Source organism: Bos grunniens, chromosome 2 (assembly GCF_055505025.1).
Source record: "Bos grunniens cultivar Pamir isolate PY7600 chromosome 2, Bosgru_T2T1.0, whole genome shotgun sequence".
Classification (NCBI taxonomy): domain Eukaryota; kingdom Metazoa; phylum Chordata; class Mammalia; order Artiodactyla; family Bovidae; genus Bos; species Bos grunniens.
In genome coordinates this window covers 62,588,606-62,600,722 of record NC_141166.1, presented here as the reverse complement: position 1 = coordinate 62,600,722, position 12,117 = coordinate 62,588,606, and the positions used below count along the sequence as shown (strand labels likewise).

General features: G+C 39.9%; 1 pseudogene; it reads right to left on the bottom strand.

Annotated features, from left to right (window-relative positions):
* Window positions 1-10,325: 10,325 nt before the first annotated feature.
* Window positions 10,326-10,859, bottom strand: LOC147378144 (peptidyl-prolyl cis-trans isomerase A pseudogene; annotated as a pseudogene).
* Window positions 10,860-12,117: the final 1,258 nt, after the last annotated feature.

Below are 12,117 nucleotides of genomic sequence, written 5' to 3'. Positions count from 1 at the left end.
ATAAATTTTGGAGTCATTTGCATATAAATTATATTTGAAGCCCTGAGACTTGATGGAATAATATAAGAGGTGAACATAGAAAATATAAAATAATAGGTTGTGAGAACCCTCTGGGCACAATCTTCAGTCCTGACCTGTAAATCAACTAACTGGCCATCAGTTCAGCAGAATTATCCCATTCATGCTGCTGCATCTTTTTTCATAGAACCTATCTTCTACTTCATTACATATTGGTCTGTGTATTTGTTGTTTATGATCTCTCCCTTTCTCTTTTCTGCCCTCTCCACCATTGGACCCAAGCCTCTTAAGGGGAGGGTGTCTTTGTGTGTCTGTTTAATAATCTATTCCAAGCACCTAAAATAACACCTGATACTAGGTACTCAATAAACTTAAACTTTTTCTTAATAAAAGAAATATTTATTAATGAAAGAAGTGGTGATTTTATTAATTTCTTGTTGAAGATCTTTTATTCCTTAAAATTTTAACTTTTAAAAGTTATAGTATCAGGAAAAGGTAAAACTTAATCAGATATCATATTGAAAAGAAAGTCACTCAGTCATGTCTGACTCTTTGCGACCCCATGGACTGTAGCCTGCCAGGCTCCTCTGTCCATGGAATTCTCCAGGCAAGAATACTGGAGTGGGTAGTCATTCCTTTCTCCAGGGGATCTTCCCAACCCAGGGATAGAACCCAGGTCTCCTGCATTGCGGGTGGACTCTTTACCATCTGAGTCAGCATCTTTGATAACAGGTTTGAGCAAGATCTTGAAAGAAATGGAACTAGAGACATGCCCTGGTCAAGACTGAGTAGAGAGAGGGGGAAAAAAAAATATTAAGGGAGGAATGAAGATAGTAGAGAAAACCTGGCTCTAGGACTCTGCTTTGATCCGTTAGGGAATAATGTGCATGCTAGGCAGCTTCAGTCCTGTCTGACTCTTTGCGAACGTATGAACCATAGTCTGCCAGGCTCCACTGTCCTTGGGATTTCCCAGGTAAGAATACTGAAGTGGGTTACCCTGCCCTTCTATGGAATCAGTTCAGTTCAGTTCAACTACTCAGTCATGTCCAACTCTTTGCAATCCTATGGACTGCAGCATGCCAGGGTTCCCTGTCCATCACCAACTTCCAGAACTTGCTCAAACTCATGTCCATTGAGTCGGTGATTCTATCCAACCATCTCATCCTCTGTCATCCCCTTCTTCTCCTGCCTTCAATCTTTCCCAGCATCAGGGTCTTTACCAATGAGTCAGTTCTTTGAATCAGGTGGCCAAAGTATTGGAGTTTCAGCTTTAGCATCAGTCCTTCCAATGAATATTCAGAACTGATTTCCTTTAGGATGGACTGGTTGAATCTCCTTGCAGACCAAGGGACTCTCAAGAGTCTTCTCCAACACCACAGTTCAAAAGCATCAACTCTTCAGTGCTCAGCTTTCTTCACAGTCCAACTCTCACATCCATACGTCACTACTGGAAAAACCACAGCTGACTAGATGGACCTTTGTTGGCAAAGTAATGTCTCTTTTAATATGCTGTCTAGGTTAGTCATAGCTTTTCTTGCAAGGAACAAGCATCTTTTAATTTCATGGCTGCAGTCACCATCTGCAGTGATTTGGGAGCCCCCCAAAATAATCTGTCACTGTTTTCATTGCTTCCCCATCTATTTGCCATGAAGCAACGGGACCAGTTGCCATGATATTAGTTTTCTGAATGTTGAGTTTTAAGCCAACATTTTGACTCTCCTCTTTCAATTTCATCAAGAGGCTCTTTAGTTCTTCTTCACTTTCTGCCATAAGGGTGGTGTCATCTGCATATCTGAGGTTATTGATATTTCTCCCAGCAATCTTGATTGCAGCTTGTGCTTCATCCAGTCCAACATTTGTCATGATGTACTCCTCATATAAGTTAAATAATCAGGGTGACAATATACCACCTTGACGTACTCCTTTCCCAATTTGGAACCAGTCTGTTATTCTATGTCCAGTTCTAACTGTTGCTTCCTGACCTGCATACAGATTACTCAGGAGGCAGGCAGGTGGTCGTGTATTCCTATCTCTTTAAGAATTTTCCACAGTTTGTTGTGATCCACACAGTCAAAGGCTTTGGCATATGGAATAATATAACATATTATTTCTAAGACGTGGCTCATCCTAGGCCTCAACTTTGACAGGAATAGTTTTGCTAACATTTTCAACATGATTTAATTCAAAGAAAACGTGGATATGTCATAAGTGCTTGTTGATGAAAAAATATTTGTTTTGCCTTAGCTGTGTTCTAAGCAATGGGCTAGCTGTTGAGGGTAAAATATGAATAATGATAGTCAGTATTTAGTTGGGGTGTGATCTGTTAAACAATAAGAAACAGACACATACAGGGAGACCATAGGATAAGAATTATAAGCTTGCTTGGTAGTGTTAGAAAGATTTGTAAAGCAGGTATGGCTTGAAGTAAGGCTTGAAAGGTGAGTAACATGAGTTTGTCAATCGTCACCCCTTTCTGGACATCTTTTTTTTGTTGTTATGTGGATTCTGACAGTTCATAATCCCATCTTTCCATAATGACCCAGGAAAGCTCCATAGAACAATTCAGAAGATTCAAAAGTAACTCATATTTCCAGTCATTCTTTCACAAACATTTACAGAGTGCTTCAGTTCAGTTCAGTCGCTCAGTCCTGTCCGACACTTTGCGACCCCATGAATCGTAGCACACCAGGCTTCCCTGTCCATCGCCAGCTCCCAGAGTTTACTCAAACTCATGTCCATTGAGTTGGTGATGCCATCCAACCATCTCATCCTCCATCGTCCCCATCTCCTTCCACCTTTAATCTCTCCCAGCATCAGGGTCTTTTCCAATTAGTAAGTTCCTCGCATGAGGTGGCCAAAGTATTGGAGTTTCAGCTTCAGCATCAGTCCTTCCAATAAACACCCAGGACTGATTTCTTTAAAATGGACTGGTTAGATCTCCTTGCAGTTGGAGTGCTTACTTTAGGTCAAACACTGGACACTAGAAATATCAACTTAAATAATTCATGAACACTGCCCTCAGAAGACTTATGCTCTATAGCTATAATTTTCAAACGTTGGGGCACCTCAGAATCACCTGGAGTGCTTCGTAAAACACAAGTTCACTGGCCCCAGTCCAAGAGTTGTTGATTCACTAGGTCCGGGGTAGGGCTCAATAAGTTGCATTTAAAGCAAATTCCTGGGTAATGAGGTATTACTAGACTGAAGACCACTTTGAAAACCATAGATTCTTGGAGAATGGGTCAGTTAAACAGATCAATGTGATGGGTACACGAAGGAGCAGGTAAGATTTGGGACAGCCCCATCTGGGATGTGGAACTAAAAGTCACACTGCAGCAAACCATCTTTGTTCTGCTTCCTTTGGAATTGATTCTCTGCTGATGAACTACAGGCTTCTTTGTGATATATCTTACATAGCAGTATCAAAACCACAACCCCACAAATTCCCTTATCCAAGGAACATTTACATTTGCTGACAATACTCAGAGTCATTACTATAAACTAAGTGCATCTGGATTTTGAATTATTTTATTGAAAGAAAAAAAAAGAAACATTTAATTCACAATGATTGAAGACAATTAAAATACAGCATAAAATACTTTGTAAAATCTACAGATTACCAAGAATTTAAGTGGATAGTAGAGTTGGGAAGAACAATTCATTTATACCCCTACAGTGAATGAAAAGAATTCAAATAAGATCTTGCAAACAGTTAACCTTTAATGAATCAATATTGTTCAGTGAGTTTCAAAACAGTCAAAAATGTTTCTTCAGCTACCTCTCTATGTGTAGCATGGTATGATACAATGAAAAGAAAAACAGTTTGAGAGGTAGCTGATAACCTCAAATAGATTGCAATATATAGTTAGACAAAAGGGTCAGGTTGTATCCATTCATGTATTTATTTTGCCTCTATTGTATACTTGAAGCTGTGTTATATTCTGGGAAAATGAAATTAAACTGTAGAATTTAAAAGGTTTTATGTTTCATATTTTAGTGAAGGAGACAGTAATTTGTGAAAAAATAAAGATATGTTGAGTGAGGTGTAGTGATTGCTCAAGGATGAAATGGTAACAGTGACATAGATCAGCAAACATCTGAGGATTGAATAAGGCATTCATTGGATCCTAATGGAAGCTGGACAGGTGGATGAGTTTGTTGGACAAGGAGACACTCAGGGGCAAGGGACCTGTTTGCTCCTATAGAGAGGTATGACATGGCATGTGATGGTCAGGAGATATGAGTAGTTCAGTATAGAGAAGCAGACAAGGGGCAGATGATCAAGGAGTCTGAATGCTGTTTTTAATACTTTAATTTTTGAAAATTGAGTTATGTTTGCCATACAACACTGTGCAAGTTCAAGTTTTTCATAATAAATGACAAATATTTATATCTCACAGTTTCTGTGGGTTGAGAATCTGGGCATGGACTATCTCTTTGCTCCTGAACCTAAATCCTTCACAAGGTTGCATGCATCAAGGTGCCAGCAGGCACTGTGGTCTCTTTGGAGGTTGGACCTGTGAAGGATCTACTTCCAAGCTTACTCACATAGTGTTGGAAGGATTCAGTTCCTCCTGTGCTTCTGGACTGAGGGCCTCATTTCTCTGATGACCGTTGGCCAGAGACCCCTGTCCATTCCTTGCCATGTGAGCCTCTCCAAGGGCAGCTCACACATGGCAGCTGGCTTCTATCAGAGCCAGAAAGAGAAACAGAGGGTGTCCCTAGCCTAAGTCATAGTGTTTTTGTAACCTGGACCTAGATTGACATCCTATAACTTATGCTGTATTTTATTAATTAACAGCAAGTAAGCAAGCTTAGTGCACAATCAAAGGAAGGGGAGACGATTAGGACGTAAATTCCGGGATGTGAGGACCACTGGGGCCACCTGAAGGTTACTGACAACAATACGGATTCTTACCTTATTCACAAGATTTGCTACAATCTACTAGCCAAAAACTAAGGACCTGTTTTGACAAATGTTCTGGATCTCTGTGAAAACTCATGGGAAGAGAGTTGAGGAGATGGGGTCCCAGATACTCTTAGCCAGGCCCTCCACCCACTTGGCTGTCTACTGAAATAAACATGTCAGCAGGGAAGGAAATGAGCATCATGTATCTGAGGCACAGTGCCTGATGAAGGATTCTAAAAGTCAGGTCCATCAGAGAGTCACTGAGGTTCTATTAATCTTGCAGGAAAGCCACAGGGTCTGGCTTTTAATAGAGGAAAAGGTGAGCCACAGCTGTCTTGCAAAGCAGAAGGATGTCTCCTCCCACTCTGGCTCCCTCGTTGACATTCTACATAAACTTGAGTCACAGTGCATTAGTTTGTCTTAATTTTGCATTTATGATTTTCAGCTCCTACTAATTCCTGAAAGGATAAAGGAGACACAGAGTTAATATGACATCCTCTATTGAGAATTAAGTGGGTTTGCTGGGGCTTCTTAAGAAGACTTTGTCAGCCATAGTAACTGATTCTTTGGGGTTTCTGGACTCTAAGAGTCTGTCTAAGCTTTCAGTCTTAACCTATTATATAGTTAGAAGGAACATAGTTCAACATGCAAAATTGAGGTGACATTCAAGAGCACCTCCTAAACTCTTGGCAATCAGTATTCAAAGAGCACTTGGGGCATTATTTCAGTTAACTCCTGCAAACACTATGCGTGTGTGTGTGCATGCTCAGTTGCTTCACTCGTGTCCAATTCTTTGCACCCCTAGGACTGTAGCCCACCAGGCTTCTCTGTCCATAGGATTCTCCAGGCAAGAATACTGGAAAGGGTTGCCTTACCATCCTCCAGGGGTTCTTCCCAACCCAAAGATCGAACCCTTGTCTCTTATGTCTCCTGCCTTGGCAAGTGGGTTCTTTACCACTAGTGCCACTGAGAAGCCCCAAACACTAGGCATAGCCAGAGTTATTATCATCAGTTGGCAAATGACAAAAGTGAAATTTGGGGAGGTTAGGTCACTGGCTCAAGGCTATTCTGGCCACAGGCATGAGCCAAGGTCTGGTGAAGGCTTGCCTGACTGCAGAGTCCCCACTCCATGGCACATCTATGTTCTTCCTAGAGGAACATAATCACAAAAGCAACAAGGAAGCAACAAAAACAAAACCCTTCATACCCTCAGATGGCTTGTACTTGGAAATCAGGCTCACACTTCTTCACTTTTCTTTATATTGGTATAAGTGCTGTTGCTGGTATAAATATTGGGACTGACACTGTTAGTGATGTCCATTCAGTATGTCCAGGGAATTAAACCCAGGGCCTTAGAATATGGCATGTGTGTGTGCATTAGTGTATGCTAGTAACTCAGTTGTGTCTAACTCTGCGACCCCATGGACAGTAGCCTGTCAGGCACCTCTGTCCATGGAATTCTCCAGGCAAGAACACTGGAGTGGGTAGTCATTCCCTTCTTCAAGGGGATCTTCCCAATCCAGGGACAGAATCTGGGTCTCCTACATTGCGGGTGAATTCTTTACTAGTTGAGCCACAGGGAAGCCTGGAGCATGGCATCAGTTCAGTTCAGTCGCTCAGTCATGTCTGACACTTAGCGACCCCATGGAATGCAGCACGCCAGGCTTCCCTGTCCATCGCCAGCTTCTGGAGTTTACTCAAATTCATGCCCACTGAGTTGGTGATGTCATCCAACCATTTCATCCTCCATCGTCCCCATCTCCTCCCACCTTCAATCCTTCCCAGCATCAGGGTCTTTTCCAATTAGTCAGTTCCTTGCATGAGGTGGCCAAAGTATTGGAGCTTCAGCTTCAGCATCAGTCCTTCCAATGAATATTCAGGACTGATTTCCTTTAGGATTGATTGGTTTGATCTCCTTGAGTCCAAGAGATTCTCAAGAGTCATATCCAGCACCACAGTTCAAAAGCATCAATTCTTTGGCACTCAGCTTTCTTTATGGTCCAACTCTCACAACCATCCATCACTACTGGAAAAACCATAGCTTTGACTAGATGGACCTTTGTTGGCAAAATTATGTCTCTGCTTTTAAATATGCTTTCTAGGTTGGTCATAGCTTTTCTTCCAAGGAGCAAGCATCTTTTAATTTCATGGCTTCAGTCACCATCTGCAATGATTTTGCAGCCCAAATAGATCAAGTCTCTCACTGTTTTCATTGTTTCCCCATCTATTTGCCATAAAGTTATGGGACCAGATGCCATCTGTTGACCAGATGACTTGATACTTCTGAATGTCGAGTTTTAAGACAGCTTTTTCACTGTCTTCTTTCATATTCATCAAGATGCTCTAGTTCCACTTTGCTTTCTGCCATAAGAGTAGCGTCATCTGTTTATCTGAGGTTATTGATATTTCTCCTGGCAATCTTGATTCCAGCTTGTGCTTCATCCAGCCCAGTGTTTCTCATGATGTACTCTGCATATAAGTTAAATAAGCAGGGTGACAATATACAGCCTTGACATACTCCTTTCCTAATTTAGAACCAGTCTGTTGTCCCATGTCCAATTCTAACTGTTGCTTCTTGATCTGCATACAAATTTCTCAAGAGGCAGGTAAGGTGGTCTGGTATTCCCATCTCTTGAAGAATTTTTCACAGTTTGTTGTGTCCACACAAAGGCTTTGGCGTAGTCAATAAAGCATATGTAGATGTTTTTCTGGAATTCTCTTGCTTTTTTGATGATCCAGTGGATGTTGACAATTTGATCCCTGGTTCCTCTGACTTTTCTAAATCCAGCTTGAATATCTGAAAGTTCTTGGTTCACATACCATTGAAGCCTGGCTTGGAGAATTTTTTTTTTTCTTTTTTTCTAATTTTATTTTATTTTTAAACTTTACATAATTGTATTAGTTTTGCCAAATATCAAGGCTTGGAGAATTTTGAGCATTACTTTGCTAGCATGTGAGATGAGTGCAATTGTGTAGTAGTTCGAACATTCTTTGGCATTGCCTTTCTTTGGTATTGCAATGAAAAGTGACCTTTTCCAGTCCTGTGGCCACTGCTGAGTTTTCAAAATTTGCTGGCATATTGAGTGTATGGCATGCCTGAATTCAAATCCTGGCTCCTTTTTCTACTGTCTGTGTGACCTTGGTGAAGTTACTAAAACTCTGTGAACCTCAGTTTATTCGTCTGTAAAATGGAGCTAAAAGTGCCATTAATGTGTGGTTCCTAGGAAGAGCTGGTGTTTGCCATGTGGAAGTTGCTTCCTTTCTTTGGAATAAGGGACAGTTAAGCATTTAGTGCTCCTCTGAGGATTTGCCTGGATTCCTTCATCAAATGGATGTTTCCAAGCTATGTTCGTAAGTAGTCTTATATCTTTAATGGAAATAGTTACATTCAAGTTTAGCTGTTAAGGTTGGTCTTTTGTGAAGCATCACTAAAATTAGTTTTCACTGAAATGTGTTCCCTAGACTATTTTCCCCAAAGATGGCTGGGCATTGATGAGGGATGCCCTCGTGGCCAAGGTGCCAGTGGCCCATAGTGAAAGGGAAGGGCCACTGAATCAGAAGCAGGTAATCTTGTTAGAGCCCACTTGAGATGGTCTGATTCCCCATTGTTACTAAATGCTACTGAATTAAACAAGCAATCACTGTCCCATTTTAAATACATGTTTCCTGCAGTTCAAAATCTAAGGAGCATTTGAAAAAAAAAAAAAGTAGACATATGCAGATTAAAAAAAAGAACACAAAATCCAGCTACATGGTACATCTTAAAGTAAGTGTTTCAGGGACAGAAAAACTCAAATAACATCTAATACACAGATCCAACTAGGAGGAAACAGAGTGTCCCTTAGGTCTGGGAGCTCATTGAATGGACATTGATGGATTTGTTTTCCTTTCAGATTAAACTGAACTTCTGACGTGAAAGTAGTTTACTGGCTTCTGATCTTGAAAGCAACAATCTTTTTTTTCTCCCTCTAACTAAATTTCTCTTGTTTAGGTGTTTTAGCTTTTTAACAGCTTGAAAAGTGGCACATCGGAGTGCCACATTGGAAGATTCAGAAGAAATTATTTGCTTAAAAAATGTTGAGAGAAACAGAGAATTTGGCTAACTTTACTTTCCCTCTGGTAAAGTGGTGTCTGGCAAATGGACCATTCTAGGGGCTTGAATATTTTCTCTTAGGCTCAAATGCCCAAAGATATGCAAAATAACATTTCAGCAATTTTTCATAGCTTGACAAGATAAATATTATCGGAACTGAATATGAACATTTGTGTAAATGAGGGCTGGCCTTTAACAATGGAGATAACGCATAGGAGTGTTAAGTAGATGTCAGTGTTGGCTGTTGATTAAATAATGTCTGTGCTGAGAACTCATTTTACCTTAGCATCTGTGGATGTAATCTCATCTTCAGGGTTAGCTGGTTTAGGAAAAGGTATCTTATGCTAATTTATAGCTCAATAAATTTTAATTTCAGACATTGGCAGATAAAACATCTAGATATGGCAGAGACACCCACATGAATGTAGAATAAATGCTATTGCTTATGTGTGACGGCTAGCTTTCCCTGTCATCTTTGATTACATGTTACACTTGTCAAAAACTAAGTAACCAACATTGGTTCCTCACTGCTCACTAAATTCTAGACTTTATTTGGATTTCATCAGTTTTTCCATCAATGTCCTCTTGCTATTCCAGGATGAAGATCAGGTACCATGATGTGTTTAAGTGTATATCTCCTGAGTTTCTTCTGTTTGTGTCAGTTTCTGAGTTTTTACTTGCTTTTTGTGACCTTGGCAATATTACTGTGTGCTAGCCAAGTATCCTGTGGAATTTCTCCCAGCTTGGGTATGGCTGATGTTTTTTCTCATGAATCGACTGAGGTGAAGGTCTTTCTCATCACAGTATATGATGGGGTCACAACAGCCACATGATATATCTGATGATGCTACTATTCCCCCCCCCTTTTTTTTTTTTTACTAAAAGATACACTAAAACATGAAATACTAAAGAGTATATCAAATGACTTATTTTTGCATTCTAGGTAGGAGTGATTTGAAGCAAAAGGAGGGAATTTCATTAAAAAATACTCTGGATATACCTTAGCCCTTCTGCATATTTGAACTTAGATGGAGTAAGTCAATTGAGGGAACATCTGGGTTATGCCTTTTTTTTTAAAGTAGTTTTCTTTTTTGTTGTTACTGTTGTTTTGTTTTTATTTCATAATCATAAATTTAACTTTGCAATTCAGCTAAACTTGGAGGGGGATAGGAAAATATGGAACCCAAAGAACTGTAGCAAGAGCACAAAGATTATAGGATATTTCAAGTAGATAGGTGTAAGGGGTGCTCTCCTGGGCTACAGAAGGAATGGTCTGGTGGTTAAGTAAAGCACAAGTCAAATGTATTAGATTTTTCCACAGTCAGAAATGGTGATCCTCTTGCTGGTCTTGCCATTCCTGGATCCAAAGCACTCCATGGCTTCTACAATATCCATGCCCTCTTTCACCTTGCCAAAGACCACATACATGCCATCCAGCCACTCAGTCTTGGCAGTGCAGATGAAAAACTGGGAACCGTTTGTGTTGGGGCCAGCATTTACCATGGACAAGGTGCCAGGACCTGTATGCTTCAGGATGAAGTTCTCATCATAAAATTTCTTGCCATAGATGGACTTGCCACCAGTACCACTGTGGCATGTGAAGTCACCACCCTGGCACATAAGTCCCAGAACTATTCTGTGAAAGCAGGAACCTTTATAACCAAATCCTTTCTCCCCAGTGCTCTGAGCATGAAAGTTTTCTTCTGTGTTTGGAACTTCATCTGCAAACAGCTCGAAAGAGACGTGGCCCAAGGGCTTGCTGTCGACAGCGATGTCAAAGAAGAAGATGGGGTTGACTGTGGCTGGACAGCTCAAGAGACTCCAGGGTGGCAGCATCTGCAAGGCCTAAAGTAGTTTTCTTTAGGAACTGTCAACGTATTGTTGAACTGTGGACTTGTAACTCTGCATGGACTATGGCTAGTCAATAATATGTACTTAAAAGCTGCATTATTGCAAAATGAGTGTTTTATCCAGGTACTCATTCTTTTATTGTTATTTGCTTTTTAAACTTTGTTTTAGTCACTTAAAGAAAATCTTCTTAAGACATAATTTTCCTCAAATCCATTCCAAGTTGTTTAGGAATGAATAAAGAAGATGTAGTATATGTATATGTATACAATGGACTATTACTTAGTCATTAAAAAGAATGAAATAAGGCAATTTGCAGCAACATGGATGGACCTAGAGAGTGTCATACTGAGTGAAGTAAATCAGACAGAGAAGGAGAAATATTGTATAACATCCCTTATATGTGGAATCTAAAAAGAAACGATACAAATGAATTTACTTACAAAACAGAAAGAGACTCACAGACTTAGAAAATGAACTCCTGGCTGCCAGGGGGAAGGGATAGTTAAGGACTTTGGTAAGGTCATATACACACTGCTATGTTTAAAGTGGATAACCAGCAAAAAACTATTACATAGCACTTGGAACTCTGCTCAATGTCATGCGCCAGCCTGGATGGGAGAGGGGTTTAGGAGAGAATGGATACATGCAACTGTATAGCTGAGTCCCTTCACTGTTCACCTGAAACTGTCACAACATTGTTAATTGGTTATTCCCCAATACAAAATGTTTTTGGTATTAAAAAATAAAAAATAAAGTTAAAAAATTACAATTAAGAAATAACAAAAATTAAAAAATAGTCATAATTTTGGGCATGTACTTATGTGGATATGAACTAGATAGATGATAGTAGTTTTTAAAAAAAGAAAGATGAAATGAGGAAAATTCATTAGAACCCAGTGATTATCTTGAAGGAGAGGATCAAGAATTATTTTAAAGTATTAAGCATGTACCAGGTGAATGACAATACCAATGCTAATTAGGTCTAGATAGGAAGGTAAACTTGGATAATGACTCCATTTTACTTGGATTTCAGTTTCAAAAGATATTATTGTTCTTACTTATGGGGCCATCAAAGAAACAGTTGAAAATGTGGGATTGAATGCCATAAAGAAGGTCAGCGTTGAAGAGAGAGCCTGTTTGAAATGAAGCATCATTAAATGGAAAAGATATTTTAGAGATCTCCAAACATGATCACTCCTTAATCTCTGCAATTTATTCAGTGGAACCAACTTTCCAAGCCAGACAC